We start from the raw sequence: 21,764 nt of genomic DNA, 5'->3' as shown, positions 1-21,764 counted from the left end.
TTGTTTGGGAATAGAGCTAAACACTTGCACTATCATGGCCATTATGAGCAGTACGTAAGTAGTCTAACAGGGAACTTGGAACTGTTCATGTTGAATACTGATGTTGCAACGGTCAAGTGGATGGGAGAACTTAATTTTTTTTTTTATCATTTACTCTTTTTTGAAGATTATATAGTACTACGTAGTGTGGGGTTCGTTAGCGTCGTCATGAATGCGCGATTCATTGAAAAATGGTGCTTATCTTCAAAAGGTAGATGTACATGGCATATTTAATGTAAGTACGTTCATCCAAAAATTTTGCAAAATCCGTATGTAGCGTCTTCTATCTGGAGTACTCGATCCGACGATGTTTGACTGACCTAACGTCTGTTGCTCTGTTCGGGCAATAGAATCCTTAGTGCAATTGAACCTACCATAAAAGCTTTTATAGTAGTTTTTATGTACTCGATAATTTATTCTGTTGACTGTTGTTAGATTTGCTTGTTGGTTTATTGGAACTTGGCAATAAAGTGAGTTCTCATGTTTGCAAGCTAGTTCCTCAAATAACCGATATCCTTGCTCATATGCCCTTAAGCAGATATGCAATCATAGAATAACCAAACTGAGGGCAAAATGCCAACCATGAAATGTTACGATGACCGGTAGGAGCTTCTGATATCTAAGAAATAACTCAAACGAATCTCGGCACGGTCGTTCTTTCTTCTTTTATAATACGGTTCTTTTAAAAGTAAAGAACGCGTTTAGAGTGATCGAGTAGGCCAAGGGGCCCCGGGCTGTGAACTGTAAATCTTTACGTAATCTATTAATAGATAATAATAGTCCAACAAGAAGATAATAACGTTACATTTGTCGATAGTTACATTACTAGTTAGAAACTTCGCACTCTAAATAGTAGAAACAGGAAAATTTTGAAATTACTTCCACTTATTGATTGGAATGCATTTGAGTAGCTGCCCTTCATTGTTTCTAATGCCGTTCTAGTAAATCATATTTAGGTAATTTACGTAGATAAAGCTTCACTGGTTAAGTGGTCGTGTCTTCGATGTGCCATTAGGGGGGTAGCAGGTCATCGCATCAGGAACAACCCCCTACGCGTTCCATTACGTACATTCGATAAAAGTTCTGACGAGTATTAGTTCCAGTCGACACCTATGCATAACGTGCACACTCTAGCGCACGTTACCATTACTACTAATACGAATTGTTTAAAGAATTGGTCGGGTACGAAGACGTAGCGATTTTTTTCAATACGTCTCCTTTTGAGCATCGATGCAGTGCGGTGCTTCCTTATACTACCCCATTTTCTCCTATACTGGATCCAGCGATTACGGTCAGTTATTAAAATCAATAGGGACGGAGCGGATTTGTAGTCGACAGTCAAACGTCGCTGATCATTTTCATTTGCTGCTTTACCAAATCAAACGTTCACTATGCATATATGCGCATATGGATTCAAGCATGGCTTTTAGAACACAATTTCTACTAGGTATTTCGTGGCGAAGCTCTTTAAAAACGCGCTGAGTAAGAGCGTCGTCGAAATTGCGTTTCGTATTATAAATAAAGTCCAACGGACTATAATCAGTGACGCTCATAGCGTTGTGCACACGCGGCGATTACCGGGAGCCTACCGAGCGTTCGTGCGTGGGCTAGTGCGGCCATAGCTGCGATTACAAGAGTCTTGTACGAGTCTGAAGAAAGGGGCGCAGTTGCCCTTGCCTGCTTCGGCATTGCGACCGTATAGTTTGTTTAAGATATAATCCTATCACGGCGTGTCAAGCCGCTTCATAGCTGTGAGGTGCGTGGTCCCGTGCACGCGGAAAACCGGTAAAACGGTGAGTTAACCTCACGAAAACGAGTGTTATCAGCAGCATAACGATTTAAAAAAGGTCAAAAACTACATTAAAGAAACCGAATAAGAAAATTGCTGTGTTGCTGAGTTTTGATCCACTTCGAAGATCCTTCAGGAAGACCAATGTCGAACTCACTGATATCGACTTCAGTGAGCTCGGTGGTCTGTGTAGGAAAGCTAGAAGCGTACCTAGGCCGAAAAAAAATACACGCCAACATGGGAACGAAACGAGTTGAATGGTATACGACACCAGCAACTGCGGCGTTCCCCGACGGCAACAATGACTGCTGTCATTAAGATCTACACAATGCCAAAACTCTATCACACAGTGGGACGATGGTCATAGGACATCTATGGTGCTTAAGTGTTTCCGCAGTGCGGCTGAAAGGATACTTGCGTGTGTCGTCATCGAGGAGCTTAGGATACAACAGTCTCAACGGCAGTGGCATTTTGCGGCGGCTAAGGGCTGCCGCACCAATGGATAACAGATAAATACAACGACGATTTTCGTGTTTTCTCTAGTGTAGTCGAATTTAATGAGCACTTTGCCAAAGCTGAAGCTTCAAAACGGATAATCTATTTGAAGTGGTCGGTGAAATTTGAAAGGATAGCTTTCAGGCGGCAGCAATAAAAGAAGCAGAGCAAAAAGGTGCAGAAATATTATTAGATTTATGAGGGGTTCGTGTTTTTGCCGCGTTTCTCTGTTCAAGCTCTATTAATTCGTTCAATATCGACTGCTAAACTAGTTAGATTTTAATTTGTTAAAGGAACATCAACGAATTAAAGGCAATATATATAAAAAGACTTTTAGCTACTCGCGGTACGAGGCTAACGTACCACAATGACGAATCTGCAATGCCAACGAAAATTGTACGGTAATAAATGCGAACCCCCTTATCGTTTTTCGGATCCGCTCAGATTCGTCGGTGACGTGCTGAAAGAAAAGTGCTGCCCCAAAATCCTCGATGACCGGACGCATCCTCAAGGCCGGCACTGATCTGATACTACCAGCAGCTAATTTCTCTTTCGGTTTCTTTACTTCCATCTATCTATTATTATTAAGCTTCCCAGGATATAGACATTTAGTTTAGAAACATAGGAAACATGTTGTTTTGAGTGTAAGTTCAAATTCTAACATTTTTGCAGGCCTATTCTTACAATCATCACTGAATAGTTTTGAATTCTACTAAAGACATTCTAGCAGAGTCTGCTAGAATGTTTTACTACACATATATATATCTTCATATCTTACTTTAGGTGTCCTTAGTGCATTTTTATGCATAGTTAATCTGTGTCTGAGCTCGAAAGCTGTTCAGCGGCCCTTTCAAAGCTCTCGGGAGCTTTCCTCAATCGAAGTTTTAATGACTCACTCATCCGTGTTAAGACAGCATGACAAAACTAGTCAAATGATTGCCAAACACGGGCTGAACTGCTACCAGTTCTGCTAAACCGTATTTTTCTTGACCTCGTATTGTAACATCATACACCGAAAATTAATTTTTGTCGCGTCTATAAAATTCTGTCACACATGACGGATCACCCGCAGTGTCTATGATAAGTTACGTCAATGATCAGTGAAAATAGTGCGTCTTCCGCAGATGGAGAATTGACTTAAAAAGTTTCCGTAAAAAGATCCGAGGAATTACGAAAGGAGAAAGTGAATCTGAATTTGGGATTTCAATTAACATCGTCTGATGCCGTAACTTTCTGCATGGCTATTCAAGTAGCCATGCAGAAAGATAGTTCCTATCTAAACTGAACCAGTTAACGAAACTTTCTAGATGAGTGAAAGTGCCGAGCGGTTTTTCGGACTTGTCATAATGAACACAATAAGGAAAATCGTATAATAGAACAGTCTTAACTCAAATTGTTTCTCACGAAGATTTTGCAGTGGATAGTTAAATTTAACAACTATTACTTTGATAAGTTTTCTTTTTTTTTTTTTTGATAGTAAACTTTACTTACTATAAAACGTACTACCCACCACTGATAGACCTCTTTGATTCACGCGTGTCCTTCAAGACAGTGTGAACTATTTGTGTTTTGTCATTCAAGCAGAACATTTCTATATTAAGAACCATTTAAAGCGCCGATTCCGCAATATCGAAATCGAAAACGCTAGAATAACCGAGATACCGGTGGGGTTTTAAGTGGGACCTAAGTTAGCGCCGTTAAGGTTAACACATATCCAAACTTATATTGTCGGTAATGTATCCCGTAGTAAAATACAGCATACGTTAATTCAAGAGTAGGCCAAAGCTACGTTTGATAGCACACAATATTAATTCTCTGGTCTATGATGTATACTATAATAACGGTCTACGATCTACGGTAAACTGGTATCCACACGGACGAATGCTATGCTTTCTCTGTTGTTATCGATCACTCTTTATTTGGTAAGTCCCAATGGCTCCCGCGACCTGCGTCAAATGTCGGACGCTTTGTCATTTGGTAATATCTGCTCTTCTGAAAGTGGAAACATTAGCTATGGCCGTCTGTTGCTATTGCTCGACCTAGCAAGACTCATTAGCTAGTAGTTAATAGTCGTTAGTGTATGAATGAATCAAAGTAGGTCTATTTGTTCTTGTGAAACGAGCCTCGCGAACAATCAAACCGACATATTAGGACGCGACGACCGTAACAAGTGGTAGGCAGCTAAGCAGCGTACCGATTTTATTATTGGGGCATACCGTCGTGGGATCTTGCTCCGCCTGTGATATCTTCAATGTAATGAATGCCGCATTGTGGACAAATTTACCGAGAGTAACTAGCACTATTTCGAATAAGCACACGTTTTACGGAATCGACATGCTGCGCACAAAATGTAGCGAGCTCAATTTTTTTCAGTTACATTTCTGTCCCCTATATTGAAATTGCCGGCAGGTACCGACAGCTTTTCTGGTTTAAAAAAAACGTTAATCAATCAGTCAGCCACGAACTGCAGGTTTACGAGGGTGTTCCTACCCTCCTCTACCCCGGCCTTCCCCCCCGTTTGTCATTGTCCAGTCGTTACGTAGAACTAATGCATTCATGTGTAGTACGAGTTCTTAACGTTGTCGCTATCGCTACGACTAATCGTGGATCTCGCTAGAAAGACGTCAAGCGATCGCAATTGCCACCACTGCCATGGCACTACCAGAATTCTAATGATACAACACCTAACCAACATATTAACCAATATCTAATTAGTTGATTACCGTTCTCTATCAATCAACCGATAGTTCTAATTATAATAAAGTGGGTAAAGCATGGAAAGCAAGGGTTGCACGTTCGCATCAATGGTGCCGCGGTCCGTCTTGCCCTCTTGGCCAGAAACGGGTCACAATTCCACTGATTCCATTGATTTTGCAAAAGAAAATAATACCAAAATATTGGTCACACATCGCCTTTGTTACCTCTAGTGCTACTTACATTTCTCACTATTGCTATTAGGTACGCTCGCGCCATCTTGGTCGCACCCGTTCGGGGGCAATCCGCTAAGCCAATTTAGCTCCTGATTGTTTCATAAACGAAACGAAAGTTCCCAAACTTCCTGACATCGAATATCTGGATCGAGCAGTGCAGAACGATGTGGTTACTTTAATTACTATTATTATTACCTATTTACCTGTTGTGGTTAAGTTGATCCATTGATGACAATGACAGCTGATTATTTTCGTCGTGGTTTATCGCCATTGAGCTTCCAAGGGGCCATGTGCACAATACGTTGAAAATTTCCTTTCTACAAGGAAAACAATATAGTGAGTATGCTATTCTGTACCATATAGCAATAATCCGGCATTCTACATCGATTTACATGAATATATAGAGACTAACAGGCTCATCTTTCGGGTTATGCAGACAATAGAATCGTTGGCTTGTAGTTGACCTTAAGGGTTAGTAGAGACATGCTTTCGAATTCGATTTACGTCTATATTCCCCTGGCGTTTTCCACATAGCATACATAAAAAGTCTATTATAAGCGTATCGGTTTATTTATGTAGGATATTCGCTGTAAGGAAGTAAGGGTCACCAACTGAAGAAGAACTAAATGAAGCAATACCCGAGAATCCTTAGTTATCTAGGCTGTAACAACTGATCACGATGTTGGACGTGACCTGATAGCTGAGAAATTATTCGCTATTGAAAATTGCACCTTTTCTTAAAATGTACAACATCAATTTTATGGAACGAAGTTTTCCAGATACGAAGCAGCTGGATCGCACTAATCCATATTTCTCTCTGGACCCTTATCCAGACCCAGCAAGAGGTACCTGGCGGAACAGTCCTAAATAATAAATCATTATCAATTTGCACAATTACTAAAGCTTAGAAATACAATTATTTTATCAAATGACTAAGAAATGTTTTTTCTTTTTTTTTTTTTTCTTAATATTTTCTGCGAATTCTGTAGAACAAGCCCTATAAACGCAGTAAATTGTTTTTGCTTTAGTTGGCTTTGCGCATCTGTTAATGTGGGTAACGTTGACCACAACGAATATTTTATTCAGCCAAGCGGCACTGCTATATAATAATATGAATGGGTCTGATAACTGTTTGTATTGTTTCTTATGGAAAGGTGTTATCCGTGTATCGCAAAACCTATAAGTTCATTGATACGCATTTTATTTCACGTCTCTCTATTTGGCTAGAATACCTAGCACACGTTGGACGGAGAGAGACATGTCTGTGACGACTGTTGAGATAGGTGAACGGTAAAACAGCCAGCCAATCTAACGCATTAGAGATGTATGATCAATCTCTTACTGTCAGCTGTACAGCGAAATCTGTCTTTAGCACCTGTCCGTGCAGCTCTTACCATGTACACCTCTCTATGGCAGTTAACTAGTAGTAACAAATGGGTACGACCTTGGTTTCGATAAAAATATAGAGTACCTTATCTGGGGTTTTACTTTGTAGTTGTCTTTATCTGTCCGTCCACATCGATTTTGAAGGAAAAAAATACCATGTCCGTCTGCGGTGGTCGCTAAGCGCGCTTCTTAATGGAATCACCAAATTAACGGTGAACTATCTCGAAAAACACTGAAGGACAGAATGCGAAAGGCTGCTATTAGTTACAAGGTTTCAATGATACCTGAAAAGAGCCATGCTAAGTTTTTTTCCTGCAACTCAGGCCATTGTTTGCAATAGCAGCCGTTTCTCTTTATTCGTTATACCGTTTCTGCGCTTAAAAGTATAGTACCCTGAAAACAGTGAGCTAGCTTCTTTTACTGGTAAACGTGCTCATCGCATGATACATTCACGACTGTGACTTGAACCGTATCTCGATTTAGTCATCCTCTCCGATGGCTATTTACCGTTTCCGCAGACAAAAAAGACCCTTACGTACGTACCTATATATACATATCCAGTACGTTCTGATCTGCACACTTAGTGCTTCATGGACGCTTGCCTTCAGTGCGGATTCTCCTATATTACTGTGTATGACAGGCAATCAAGTTATAACGGTCTGGCAAAAAATTTTACCTACCTACGACACCAGATGCGTGGTCACGCCCGCAATTTTCGCCGCGACGTGAGCCGTCAAACGAATTCCGTTTAAAACGGTCGATATTCGATGGACTGCTGCTTCAGCCTGCCGAGGGGGACATTTCTACCATTTACGATCTTACCTACGATACAAGCCGGAGGGGCAGCTGCAGCGATACAAAAACAAAGGCTATTTGGCAACAATAATTGTATCCTCGCCGACAACGTTTAAAGTAGCATGAGCGGGATATGAAAACGTAATGCTCGGGGTGTGCGAAACATGAGGAACGACCTTTAAGTTCACAGATTGTCAAGCTTAATACTAACAAACAGACGCGACGCATATTATGGCCAACTACGTCCCGTCCCGTACTTCTGTCCACAAGTAGCAAGGATAACAGTACAAACTTACTAATGATTTTTAGCGCTACCTTAGCGGTTAGAGATCCCGCCCGTCGTAGATACAAAAATAGCTGCGATTCACTAGCTATGATCACACTAATAGTGAAGGCATTTTCCAACGTGTATTTCTTTTTACCGCTGGTAAGACAGAATCAAAGGCACATGCATCCATCTTTGTTCATTAATTTTGTTTTGTATTACGTTGATAAGGAGATATTAAACGTTGAAAGGTCTAGTCAAAGCTTCAGGCACAATTTAAGTATTGAATTAGGAACACTATCTCTTATTAATGTGAGTTAAATTGTGTTTTGAGAGGAACTTTCGTTCCATTAGATAACCAAGTGACTAGTTAAGCACTTATGGCTTTAGCGGAAATATTGAAAAATTCAAGAAATATGGCTCCTTGTTGAGCCGCAAATGCCACGTCACGTTCCATATACAAATATAAGAATAATAATACATCACAGCTGCAAAAATACACGCGTTAGAGTTCCTTAACAGTTTTGCTTGAAACATCAAGCTCTTCTTTTTGTGTTCATAAAAATCTTTTTGTGTCACTAAATGTGTTTCTTACACGAAATGTGTGCACATTGCGCATACGAATCGTCTTTTGGCCTGTGAAATACGCAAACATAATAACACCGACTTATAAATTAATCTCCATGACAACTAGGCTCATTGTCGCTAGAAAAGCATCTAAGGCTTCGTTTAACCTCGCCTCGTTCCGATATGAGCGACTCAAGAAAAAATCCAGCAAATTATTTTCAGATTAAAAAAAAAGGACAAAATCACGTAGTATGAGAATTCCCAAAGGCCCAATCGAACTACTATACAACTCGATATAAATAAGTCCTTTTGCATGGAAAATAATACTTATTATGAACCCGATTCGGTGGGTTGATTTGCCCAATCCAACATTTCACCGCTGTTAGATTAACCATAAAAGTGCCAATATTTGGCTGGGTAACGGCGGTGTAGATAAACATCGCAAATTCTACTTCCATATATATTTCTATCCAAATCGTACATTACATGCAGTTATGCTACGCAAACGACTACGGTCGACTTACATACAACTGATGTATGCACGAATGTAGATATTCCGATATGATACTATAATTTTCTGTTTCGAAATTAATCCTGTCACAGCTGGATCATTGTCGTAGTGCCCAACCTGTCAAGTAGAAATTCTGATGTGATGAAAAATTATCTGGATTACCTGACCACCTAAGATGGTGCCCATTATTAGAAGCCCTGATGGTTGTTATAGGCTTAACATCTTCGGCAAAGTCGTGCAGCCAGGATAGCTGCACGTAATTCCAACAATCTGTTTCTTGTTCTCGAACGGACACGCTCTGATTACCGCCGATATGACCATTGGCAGTGTCATCGTTATGTCATAATCTTTTCCACTGCGCATGAGAAAACAGCAGGAACTGACGATACCTAACGCAGTACATGCTGACCTGTGGCGGGCCTGTATCACCAACATTGCTTCACGTTCACTGATTTCCCTCTCACTGATCTGATTGTCCTCTATCAGTTCTATCACTGGAGCCTGTGCCGTCTCCGTTGTACCGGCTCACAGATTCTGCAGCTTTACCGGCGCTGATCTGTTATCATTGCACTGCGTTTACGTAAGTGAACGCCTCGAAGTGACCAATGATTTAAATTCGATAGGTGGATAAACACAGCTATTCCGAGGGTCGCCACCGCTTCATGTCAGGTACCATCTTGTGACAGTTGCTGCCATGATGATCATCGGTTTTAGTCAAGCGACCGGATCGGCAGATGGTGGTGCAGACGCCCTCAGTTTCCATTGTAGCTAAGTCTATTTCAATCACCAGTGAGTTTGAATTCAGAGCACCTCGTAGCTGTAACGGCTCCAGAAAGAGTCGTTCATATTGCCACGTTCGTCTTCGTCCTTGTACGATGTCATCGAAAACATGCAACATCCTATATCCAATACAGAATCCGCTGATGAAGCAAGGGCTTCGGTGATGGATCTATGCGACGAAACCTGCCGGGATACGTTAGCATTTTTTCCCCAAATTTAAATATTGGAACTCGTTTGAACGGAATGAAGTAAACACTTCACCTAATCTAAATACTACAATGATCGGATGTCCGTAATTGGAGCTTCTGCAAGAAAAAATTGAAAGGAAAAGACAACGTAGCTGCCGTGCCAAGTATTTGTGGGGCACCTCATTTGGACATTTGACGAAGGACATGGAGAGCCTCACGGACTTCGTTGTTGTCAATGGGCAGATTATAAAGAAAAATTAACTGGCAAGAAGCTGATAGATGAAGTCTATCTTACGCCGTTAGTCTAATTAAAACTGATTAACAATCCTATAGATAACATGTGAGAGCATGCAGTGATGCCATGAACGAACGCCACGGCGAAACACTTTTCGCGTTTTTTGACGCTAAGCACCGTCAATGGGCAACGCTTTGAAACATAAATTCTCGTTCTCTGGCATTCATTAAAATATTAAATCGCTCACTACTCATGTATAGTGTATATATATATATATATATATATATATATATATATATATATATATAAGATAAGCACACAACAGTTTCTAATAGCATAATATGCTATGCTATCTTATGCGTTCGGCGGCTGCAGGAAGGGTAGCCGCCACGACCCAACGCTCGGTAAAAATCCACTCCGTCGTCAATCCTACTATTGCGAGAGCTATCACGGCCAAGATGATTATTTTTATCTTATTATAAATATATTTAGTCATTCAACAGCTAAATCTAAGCCTATTCCATTCACTGCTACTGATAATCGACGATCCGGCAGTTAAATTAGTGTGATGTACGCGTCTACATGGCCAAATCGGCTAGCGCACTGCCTACTTTGGCCTGTGAGCACTTGTCTTTCGAATCGTTGAGGCCAGCCCCATACCGTTGTGCCGATAACAGGGACGGTCATCGCCGCCCTATGCCTCAAACTTGCGCCGCCATCGACAGCGCGTACGAGCCTCACCGGGCATCATCACAATCAGAGTCGCGTAATATTATTCCATTAAATTACAAGCGGAATACTGAATTCTCTCTGCCCACCCATTTCGCTCTTAAGACAAACAAATAAATACGTACCAGTGCACACGTATACGCGTTCATAGAGAAGTGTGCGAGTTACCCACAAACGAATCAAAAGGTTTACGTGACGCTTCGCCAAGTGATCACGGTGGTATTGTTCTTTTTCTGCTTGATAGCTAGTGCACTGGTGAACCGGAAAAGATTGTTAAGGATTGTCAAATATTGTTACACAGCGTGGTACAAGCGGTTTAAGTGCGAAGCTGTCATCACTATAACCACCGTAGACCTTACCATTTACTTTGGCTTGCCTTCATGCTTAACGGTTTGTTACGGGAGTAGCTGATAGCATTAAGTTATTTGATTTTCTTTAGAATACGGCGCTATACAAAACCGAGACAGAGATAGTACGATAATAATAATAGCAATAGGGTAACCAATAATAATATATTTAAATCTGTTCACTGTGTTTCCTTATACGTATGGCGGGTGTCGTAAGAGAGGCTAGACCATTGGCCCGATAGAATAGATTGGATAAAATGGTGCGATCGAAAAACGCCAGCTAAATGATATATAGCTAAATAACTTATCAATTATAATAAGCTAACTGGGAAATCGTACATGAAATAATGATAATGCGGCCGGTAAAAAAGAAAAGGAAAGGGGTTACATCACACTATATGTGTACACTTACCCGCATATAATATGTGCATCCGTACAGGTTGGGCAAACTGTATTATAGTCTGAGAAAACTCATTGCACGGTTCACCCTTTTACCTGATTTCAAACTATCGAAAGATTTTTGCTTCTGCATAATGTAGCTGATTAACTCCTAACTTGTGTCCGAAAAAAATGTTCTAACACATCGCAGTAGAAGCAGCATCTCTATAATTCCACTATATACTGAAGCATATAGAGAATGCACACATGATACATAAATCACTGGTGGTCCTGCCCAAGGACTTGTCAGAAAGACCTAGTTTACGCAGCCTGAAAGGCGTAACCATGGATGTGACGAATGGTCGTTGTTAGCGCTTTCGCAAACATAAAAGCACCCGTAGGCGGAATAAAGCAAAAGCATTTTGATGGCTTTTAAGCACATAAGTACGTCTAGTTAGAATAGACAAGCAGTTGTAGGACAGAAAGTTCATAGGCTGCGACGCACCGTTATAATCCCGTAGAGTTGTACCGTTTTCTGGACGATGAACCTCCTGGCGTGCCGGGCGTCAAACGTAAGGGCTGTTGATGATGATTATTATTACTACTGTTTTTATTTAAATATAAGGATTAGATGGTGTTAAAATATAATATATATATATGAGCGTTCGTCATATGTGCAAAATCATTTCTGTGACAAAAAAAAAAAGTCCATACGGAGGCATTGATCATTTGGTATAAATACCTATTAAATAATATAGTGCAGAGATATAACTAGCGTGCGCCGAATCCCGTTCACATGCAGCGATATCGTGCTTTCGTATGCTATCATTTGATTACATATACAGAAAAATTATTTATTGAAGTTCGCAGGCCCTGAGCGGGCACACTGCGCTGGTATAAGCATAACATAATTGCCAGAAGAAAAATCTAAACTATCAAAATAGTTCAAGAACGGTGTGAGACAGATTGTGATAACCAGCTGTGAAATGGTGAAACTAACATATCTGGCCTACAGTTTAGACAGTATCTGGCCCAGCTGCAAACTTACTTGTTTCCATAGATATACTTTTTATTTGTATATAGATCTAAACTTTCGTTTCCTCATTATAGAAAGCAGGCAAACGGGTAGTATATTAAGGCTATATAATTTAGCCGCTGTACCACGCAGTGTCAAGGAACACTTACATAACAACCTATGATTTTTTTTTTCTTTTTTACTAGAACGTAGCTAGCCTTCTGCATCCTTCAGGACTTTTGCTTTGTGGAATTATTCAATATCATAAGTTACCCGCTAACTTTACAATCTGCTTGCAGGCACGTACGGCCTGATCTCAATTAGAATCAGTATCACAGCTAACTGCAAATCGTTAACTCGCCAGGACGATTGCAATAGAGGACAAGCTAAACATTTAGTCGCGGTCGTAAACGCAATGGTAAAGAAATATTCTAGTATAATGATTGCTACAAACACACTACATGTTTCACACGGTTATACATATGCGTGTGTGTTTTTGTCCTGCTTATCTTAACCGCTCTATGATTGTGGTTGTTGCTGACATCATCGTAAGCACGGTCCTTGTGCATGTAAATGGACGAGGGTCGCCGGGAAGGCAGATCGGGCAAATACTAAAACTTTATGCCATCCTTTTCGTGCCGGTGATTATCTACTGCTGCAATCAAACATTATACTAATTAATCAGCATGTAAGCTTCTGCGACTGCGTCGTCCGCTAAGTACAGTCGAGCAGATGGCGTAAGTGAACGACGAGTGCCGGAATGAAGAGATTTACACCTTATTTGTGCTGGGTCGTCATGACCCGTGTCATCCAGCCTTTTTCGAGCAAGCGCAGAACAAGAAATCCTAGTCGAATCTAACTCGGGGTAACGAAACGTGGCGGTGAAGGGAGAGGTTAGCGTTTTGTGGCCATGAAGCGGACTCGTCGCCTCTCTCGCGACGCGACAGTTGCTTTGACAGCGCTCCCTGCTAAAATGGTGGAGCTTACCTTTGTCGTCATGAGTGCGGCTTCTACCACAATTGTCATGGAAATAAAGATAGCAACATCTAGCAAAAGTAAGTAGATTCGGTCCCTGGGATATTCCATTCGCCATATTGACACTATACGAATCGTAAAGATAGTGCCAGATATGGCCGGCAGATTGACTAGTTGCATATATCTGTGGCATAAAATTGCGACAGATAACAACCCTAATTGTCGTATGAGTAACAACGCCACTCGGGCTATATAATTTCGGTGAGCGTCACACAATAAAACGAATGAACATTACCTCGTTATTTTCGCCACATATTAATCACTTTAATAATATTACGTTTATTAAGTCGGTGCAAGAAATTTTTCGAAAAACATATAGGAGGACAAATTCTTCGAAGAGGAATTTTCTTGTGTGTTTAGTAACCTAGTTATGTACGACGCTGGATAATTTCGATGGCAGACAAATACATTTCATTTCTAGTATTTGTTTACCTACTCGGGATTAACTTCTAAATATCATCATGCGGGTGGCCCATCGGGCGTGCCTCGGAGCACGGATGGAAACGAAAGTACGTATGAACTGGAAATTTTTTAAACGTAACTACATCATTGAGTATAGTATCTAACTGAGAAGATTATTCGGTAGCGGCGACTTGAAAACATAACGGAGTACAACTTTAACTAACAGCAGTAATAACGGTTATCGCTTGACAGGCTCGGATCACGATAAAGAAAATAGGCTTTAGGTGAGCATTGTTGTTACTTCTAGTCACAAAGCAAGACGCGGTAGTTCCGTAACAGTCTTTAGCAAAAGTCGAACAAATTGAACGAACGCCGAAACAATATGTCGTCGGGTCCGGATTTTTCTTCAAAAATCTCAGCTCTATGCTACCGTTTTTCACTTAGCATCTATTGACGCCTTTGTGTGCCTCAGTCACGATGCTGGTCTGCCGCTCCAACGGGTTTTTCAATAAGAGTTGAAAAAGACCAATGAACGAAGTAGCTTGCTTTGGCTCCCGGACCGACGCCAAAATTTTCGTTCCGTTTGCTCCAGACGATCCGGTCTCTCATCCCCGCGCCGGCAGGTCCGTCCGACGTTGGCAGGACGGCAAAAAAGTACCCATTTCAACTACGATCGCTCAACAACGAATAGAACATCGTAAGCTTATCCTGGCCGGCTCAAACAGTTGCATACACTGCCCATATCTGCCGAAGGTGGAGCAGTAAGCTAGCTAAGGCCAATTGAATGGCGCAGACCCCCCAACCGGTTGCTGAGCCTCTTGCATCGATATTATCTTACTGCTGCCTCACAAGGACAAGCAAATGATGAGACTAATATGACCGAAACGCTTCCCTGCAAACAAGTCCGGAGCGTAAAGGAAGAGGGGAAAAATGTCTAAAACGTGATGACCTACTAAATTCGTCTGTAAGCACATCCGCCCTCAAAGCTGCTCCAGAACACCTGGACAGCAGCCCCGGGATTCGTTGATTGCTTTTGTTAAGGCGTGTTAGTGTTTACCTGTGGACTCGGATGCTAACAAGAAGAACACCGGTCAAACGAAGTAGGACAGGGTTTTCGGAAGGTGCGGAATATGCAAAATGCTGACTTTCTCGTAAACTGTATCGGTAATGAGAATAACATCAGTTATTTGGGGAAGTGAAGTATAATAATATAAAGAGCATGAAATAATATAACATCGTATTTACAGCCATTGTGTATGGCCTTCCAAATATGACAAACGACATGATAAATCGTGCAGCCGGTTCTGCTATGTTGTGAGCTGGAAGACTTCAAAACAGTACAAGACTTCATCACATTTGGAATTGACACACATCTCCAGGCTATCATATATTTCATTGATCGGGATAGGGAGTATTATTTGTAAACGATTGTATGGTACCGAAAATAAGTAAATAATAACCTTATGATGCAATAACATAGATTGGTATTTTTTTTTTTAATTTTCCCCTAGTAACCAATCGCTATATTTATTCTCTGAACTTCATTAGTCTTTCTCAGACAAAAGTACAAAGATATTATTACGGCGGGACAAAGTTATTCATTAAAAAAAAACATCTTTCGGGCCAGTCCCATGATTATTGCATAAAAATAATCGGGATGCAACCTTCACGATGCTAGGAATCAGCCAGATCTACTGCAGTCTTACCCCTCCCCCCATTAGCATAGGTTCATCTGGCTTAATGAGACGTCCCCGTATGCTTGGTGGCAAATGCGGGGTACCAACACGGGTAAGATTTTTGCCCTCAACAATATCTAGCCGAACCAAAAGCAGCCATCACAACATAAAAAATGAAATTTGTCAATATTACGCCATGGGTACGAAAAGCAGATGATTACCTCCCTGTCAAACTAAAATGTGACTGTCAAGACGGAGGTTCAAAGCGTAAACAGGGGATTGCCAGATTAGCGGATCCACCCCCCGAAACGTGAAATTCAGTATTCAACCGCAATTCCTGCCAGAGAGATTAGATAACGCCTAACTCAACGAAACAGGTGATTCGTCCCACCACGTCTGCTTCTAGTTGCATTTCTGTAGGCAATTTATGATGATGATATGAATGTTAGTTGTATATATATATATATATATATATATATATAGTACTATCTCTAATCGGCCAACTTAGTAGATTTCCGCAGCATCGATCCGACCAGCGAAAATTGACCTTTGAAAAGATCCTAAGCCTAACAGAAAAATTTTATACAGTGTTTATCTCTAATATAAAGTGATTTTGTTGACAAACTACAGACCAGGCCTCTATTTGCGGGGCTCACTGATCGTACGTTTTTAACATATAGCAGCACTTCACGAAACCAATTTACCAAAGCAAAAATTCGAAAAATGAAGATTCCTTCAACAACTCAATACGAACTGCTATTCCTCCCCTAGTTGACAAGTCACTTATCGAAGTACTCCATTATCATCACTTTCTCTTCAAGCTTAGATATGATAAAATCGCTTAATAGTATTGCAGGACTTCCTTTGGCAGCACGTGGCTCGGTAGTGATCGAGCTGATCTTGTAGAGGAACCTTTACATTTGAATAATATGTTGATAAATCGATGACAATCTTCTCCATACCTATTACGAATAGGGTAGGGTAAACATGAACTATATTTGTTTTCAAACTGCTTGTTATGTAATAAGATTGGGTCTCCCATCGATGGATAATGCTACATTGCCAAAAGTTTTTTTATTTCTATTTGCCAACATCCTTCAATATATGATGTTGCTTTTAATATTCTATTAGTTTCTTTCTATTTGTACAAAGTCCTAGTTATATTATCAAGCTAATTTTAATTGGTTGTGAGTTCCGTTCAAAGGTCGTGACACGTGTGGCCTTAAATCGAAGTGACAGCTTGAAGACAACCTAATAAGATACGTCAAGCCTTTGTTAATCTATTTTAGGCGGGCTGATCAAAACGCGAAAAACATATTCCTTACAAACTAATACTTGTAGTGATCGGAAAATTGTAATATACCGTTTTCGCCAGTGGTATTAAAGAGCTCAATCCCGTTTCGTTGACTCCCGCTATTGAACGCGCCTAAGAGACAGTACCGACTATTCGATCGATAGCCATTGTGAATTTTATAGTAACATCACCAGATCCGACGTTTCGCCAAAGATGCTCCTAAAAGACAAAATGGGGAACATTATTCGATTTGCCACAACCGACTAAGTTTTCGTAAGCCTTTGATTCTCTCACTGCCGTAGTTCAAGTCTGCAACAACTTCTGAACTGCTCTATTCAAGTTACAGACACGCACTGAACGTATCGCCGAGTCGATCAACTAGACCCGGTTATAAAAACAGCTCGCTACTTCGTGCCTCATCATCCATACAGTCGATTAAACTTTCTTGAGATGAGCCACGGGACAGTTTTAATTAAGCTGACTTCCCGTACTTATCACGTTCTGGTTTATTCTAAACGTCCTGCAAATACTACGGATACGTTCTGTTGAATTATTGACACGCTCCAACGTAATTTTTACGGGACGGTAGCATATTTACGTATTTTATTTAGGTGCATGCGAAATTGCTTTGTGTTAGGGGTCTGACCGCATGGGCTCTAGCTACTCAGCTGTTTCTTCTGTCACCAACCGAGATGACAGGATATTTACGAGACTTTGGTTACACGAATGCAACTTATATACTATAGTATTCGTAATTAATTTCTTCATGCACAAATAGATGCCGCCAATATTTCTTTATCCGTTCTAGCTACCAGCACATATCGTTACTTATAAATTATTTAGTGCCCTATGGCTGTATCGATTTTGGTGTGCTTAAATCCGACCCTTTAAACCTTCGGCGTAATTACGCTAATAAACAACATGCAGTTACGGTCTGTGTATAGCACCCCCCACCTCCGCCCCACTCAGAGCTGATTTTGCGGCGGATAGCTAGAAAACTGTACTGAAAAGATATCTGTGTCAGATGGTCAATTGGCACGACAGGTAATAGCATATCATAATGTCTGTGAGCTCAACAGCAATACTTTAGGCGATAAACAAGGGCGGGGCACCTTGTCCTATCGGCGTGCGACTGGAACCTGCTAGCTTCAAGAGTCTATACAAAAAAATTCCGTGCGTGCGTGCGTGTGTGTGTGCAAAGCAGGTGCTGCAAGAATAACGTCGTCCTTGAATTAATCAAGCCCCTATCTAAAATCTGTGCGCTTCAAAGCTCTGTTATTGTAAATGAAAAAACCCAATGCTCATGCAGCTAACGCCGGGCAACGAAGACCTCCGGCTAAATAATTGAGTGCTATATCGAGCTTGGCGATTCAGCGAATCTGCCATGATAAAGAGGCGGACTTGTCACCGACCTAGGTGTAGTGTGATTATAATTACTATAATCACCATATGTTTACTGGAAATATGACGCACCGTACCATGTTCAACCGAGTTGTTCCGGTGGACCTTATCGATCATGAGAGACTTCACAGGCAACAGAGGCAGATTTTTCTGTTTCTCTAGACTAATCCTTCACCTGCAGTGTCAGCTTATGTCTTCGGGGCAGAAGGGGCTACATTTGTGGGCCGCCAGAGGGCTGTCTTTCAGCCACAAACTCCTAAAATACATAAACTGCTAGGTTAACGAAAGTAACCTTTTTAAATGAGACGTCGATTGTTTGCATACAGCTAGTGTGTACATATATGCATACATATATGTACACTGATGCAATGAGACCATCTGTATATGAGTGCTTCCTTCTCAGATCCTGCCAGTAATATCATTATTTTATCTAACTAATAGCAGAGCGCTCGTTGATTTGTTCATTATTGACCATTATCATGTATTACGCCATGTTTATCGACAGTTAGACCCGCATGCGAAATGCCACTACCCAGGGTCGTGTATTGTGTTGGGTTTCGTATATGGATCCAGTAGGGGGCGACCGAGTAAAAAAGGAAATTCTGACATAATTTGTTTAATCAGCTGTGCCCGATAGAACATCATGAATCACATTAGAAGTATTATGCGCAATTTAAATCTACCTCCATCAGCGAACAACTACAGACGGCTATTTCACCTGGTATCTTTCCTTCACCCGTATCAGCAGTCGGTCTTCCTTAGACTCTTTGACACACAGAAGTTCCATTACTACCAGCGCACACTTCAATAGGCAGAATAATTATTGTGATTCCTTTTATTTTAGGTATAAAAACTAGCGATAACGATAGCAAGTCAGTGGTACGATACCCATCGATATAGGCCAGATATTGGGTAAGCGATATTAGCTTAATTGCAGCTTGCGGTCGTCTGGACATTGATCAGCTTCGATGCGTATATATATATGTGCTAAACTTTAATTACGTACGTAAACACTCAGAGCTTACTGTCGTCGGATACAGATACATCTATGATTATTAGTATATGGAACAAAACGAGCAGTCACCGTTCAATTCTCAATGCGTTTTCATATGTGTGGGGAGGGTCTCGATACGTGAAAGTCTATCGAACGATATATCGCAAAATGATTGGCACAGATCTTGCAGCCGGTGCCGCTTTGACCATCAAAAATTCCACATAATATTTAACTGTGCCTATGGATGTTTTCCTGAATCCGCTGCTGTCGGTATGTTTGTTTATTATCATTATTAAATTCGCTGTAATGGTTGTCGGCGAGATAGGTCTTGGTCCTAACTGGCAGTGGTAATCGTGATAACGATCATAATTATTTTATTACTAGCGCCCGCCATCTTTAGAAATGTGCCCACCTTTATGATACATAGTGGCCGTGGCCGAAAGCAACAGAATCAACGGTTTGCTTACGTGGGGCAGTTTGGGCGCTTTTTTTTACACGATTAGGCTATTGTGATCTTTTTTGCGTTTCGTGGTTTTTCTCACACTTGTTTCATTGAATTACGTTTTGACTTTAGCAATCGCTAACTAATTCGTTACCCAGCATATCTTGACCGCATGCTTCTGATAAGCAAACAGCAGCTATCAACTTTCAACGTCGAAAATCTTGCTTGATTTCCCTTATTACATCTAGTCAATGATTTTTTCCAATGCGTCCGTTGTTTGCCGCGAGCTTGGTTGGCTAGAGGTTTTTGACATTAGTATATATGTGCGTCAGCCATCGTTGCTTGGGGATCCATATGTTTCGAAGTCCACGTCAATGCCCAGCCCAGAATAATTCTAGGTTCATTCGTGTGTCCGTCTGTCCATCTATCGCCTGTTGTTAATGCGACGGTTGATTGGACGCCAGTGCACACGTACACTGGGACAGAACGCTTTAAAGGGTCAACAGCGTCCTGATTGATCTCTTTTAGTGATTTGGCGATTGTTGCATCAATCGTAGAGACTTAGCAGCTGCGACAGTTCCTGCGACTCCTGCTGCTGGCCGAGTAGGACCGGCATTTATCAGGACAGTCAAGCGTTCGATCGGGCTGGGCAACGGACGTATTATAGTCTGTGTACGTCTGAGTTTGTCTATCTGTTTCGGTGCGAGCACAAATTGCGTTGCTGAGAGGTATAAGCAAATCGGCTCCTGCCGCTGCTATGTGCTCGTCTATCATTACACTGTTCAATCGTCACAACTACTTTTACCCACTACTATCTGTATTAGGCCTGGGCTTTTTAAAAAAAAAGAACTCTTTTTGCCTCTACCATTGCCTAAATGGCGTTGTTAATTTAAACTAAATTAGAAATTTATTCAAGGGCTAGTGCTTAAATTTTCATTAGACTAATTCACGTTATTACAGAGTACTGTTATTGTAAAATTCAGCCCGTTCAAACGGACTAGGTGCTCGATATTAAGGGATACCGTCGAAATCGGTGCCTCATAAAGTGAACTGAAATAACGCGTGCACTAGCTAACGTTTCTCTCGGTTGATCGACAATTGATATCGACCGGAAGAAAGAACTTGAAGGACGGCGCAAGTTTAGAAAATTGTATGCTTGTGTATCGTCTCTATAAGGATCATAAAGAAGTGTGTGACACGCTTTCTTCCAGTCAACTAGATTATTAAGGGGCTTCGAATTTGAGATCGGCTATGGTGGTCTACTGTATTATGGCCATAGAGAAAAAAAAAAAAAAACGTATGCCATTTAATGTCGTATTGACCATGTAAACTTAAATGCACACTAACTGGCGAAAAACTTATTTGGGCGTTGTTCACACAAACATGCCGACCCGGTTCGTAGCAAAAACTGTACATGGCCTGCGGACTAGTTCTGTGCCCTATTGGGCGGCAGTTACTTCACTAGCAAAATAAACAACTATATCACGAAATGATAACAATAGAACTTGATTGATATCAATTAAGATACTAATGGCGCAATGCTGTCAGAGGCTTGTCAATAGGAAAGAAGAAACATGTTATCGCTTGCTTTGCGGGACCCCATTGAAGCTTAAGCTAACTTTTAGAAACCCAAGTTAGCTCCAGCTTTGTGAACCGGAGAAAGAAATACATGAGTTTCCTTCTTTTCAGATCCTTCCCCGCAACTACATGATTTCAAATTAACAATTACATGGCGTATTTTGAGCATTATAATCTGTTCCTTCGACACGCGGCTTGCGATCCCCTTGTCAAACATGTTTTTGATTTCGTAACTAAGACACCTCGCACAAAACCTAAGGCCTATATACACAGTCGTGCATCATGAGGCTGTTCATTGTACAAATAGGCATTTAAAGCATATGCAAATAATGGCTTTTACAGAACCATTTAGATCTATTTACAATATTTGGTCTATAAAAGATTACCATTGATTCTCGATGTCATCTTGTCGTAAATAGTTGAAACACCTCCTTCTTGTTGCTTTGCTGATTACCTAATGCGTTTGCTATAGCCATCGCATATTTAACAACTC

General features: G+C 41.0%; 1 protein-coding gene across 1 annotated transcript in view; it reads left to right on the top strand.

Annotated features, from left to right (window-relative positions):
• Positions 1 to 1,772: 1,772 nt before the first annotated feature.
• LOC111271994 (peroxidase) overlaps positions 1,773 to 21,764 on the top strand; it is a 43,559-nt gene continuing 23,567 nt past the window's right edge. Inside the window, exon 1 of the mRNA XM_022853108.2 lies at positions 1,773 to 1,832. The gene's annotated coding sequence lies outside the window, so the exon portion shown is untranslated. The remainder of the gene's footprint in view (positions 1,833 to 21,764) is intronic.

The sequence above is a fragment of the Varroa jacobsoni genome, unplaced genomic scaffold (assembly GCF_002532875.2).
Source record: "Varroa jacobsoni isolate VJ856 unplaced genomic scaffold, vjacob_1.0 contig01388, whole genome shotgun sequence".
NCBI lineage: Eukaryota > Metazoa > Arthropoda > Arachnida > Mesostigmata > Varroidae > Varroa > Varroa jacobsoni.
Note: the sequence above shows the minus strand (reverse complement) of the source record. Positions and strands in the feature narration are given on the sequence as shown.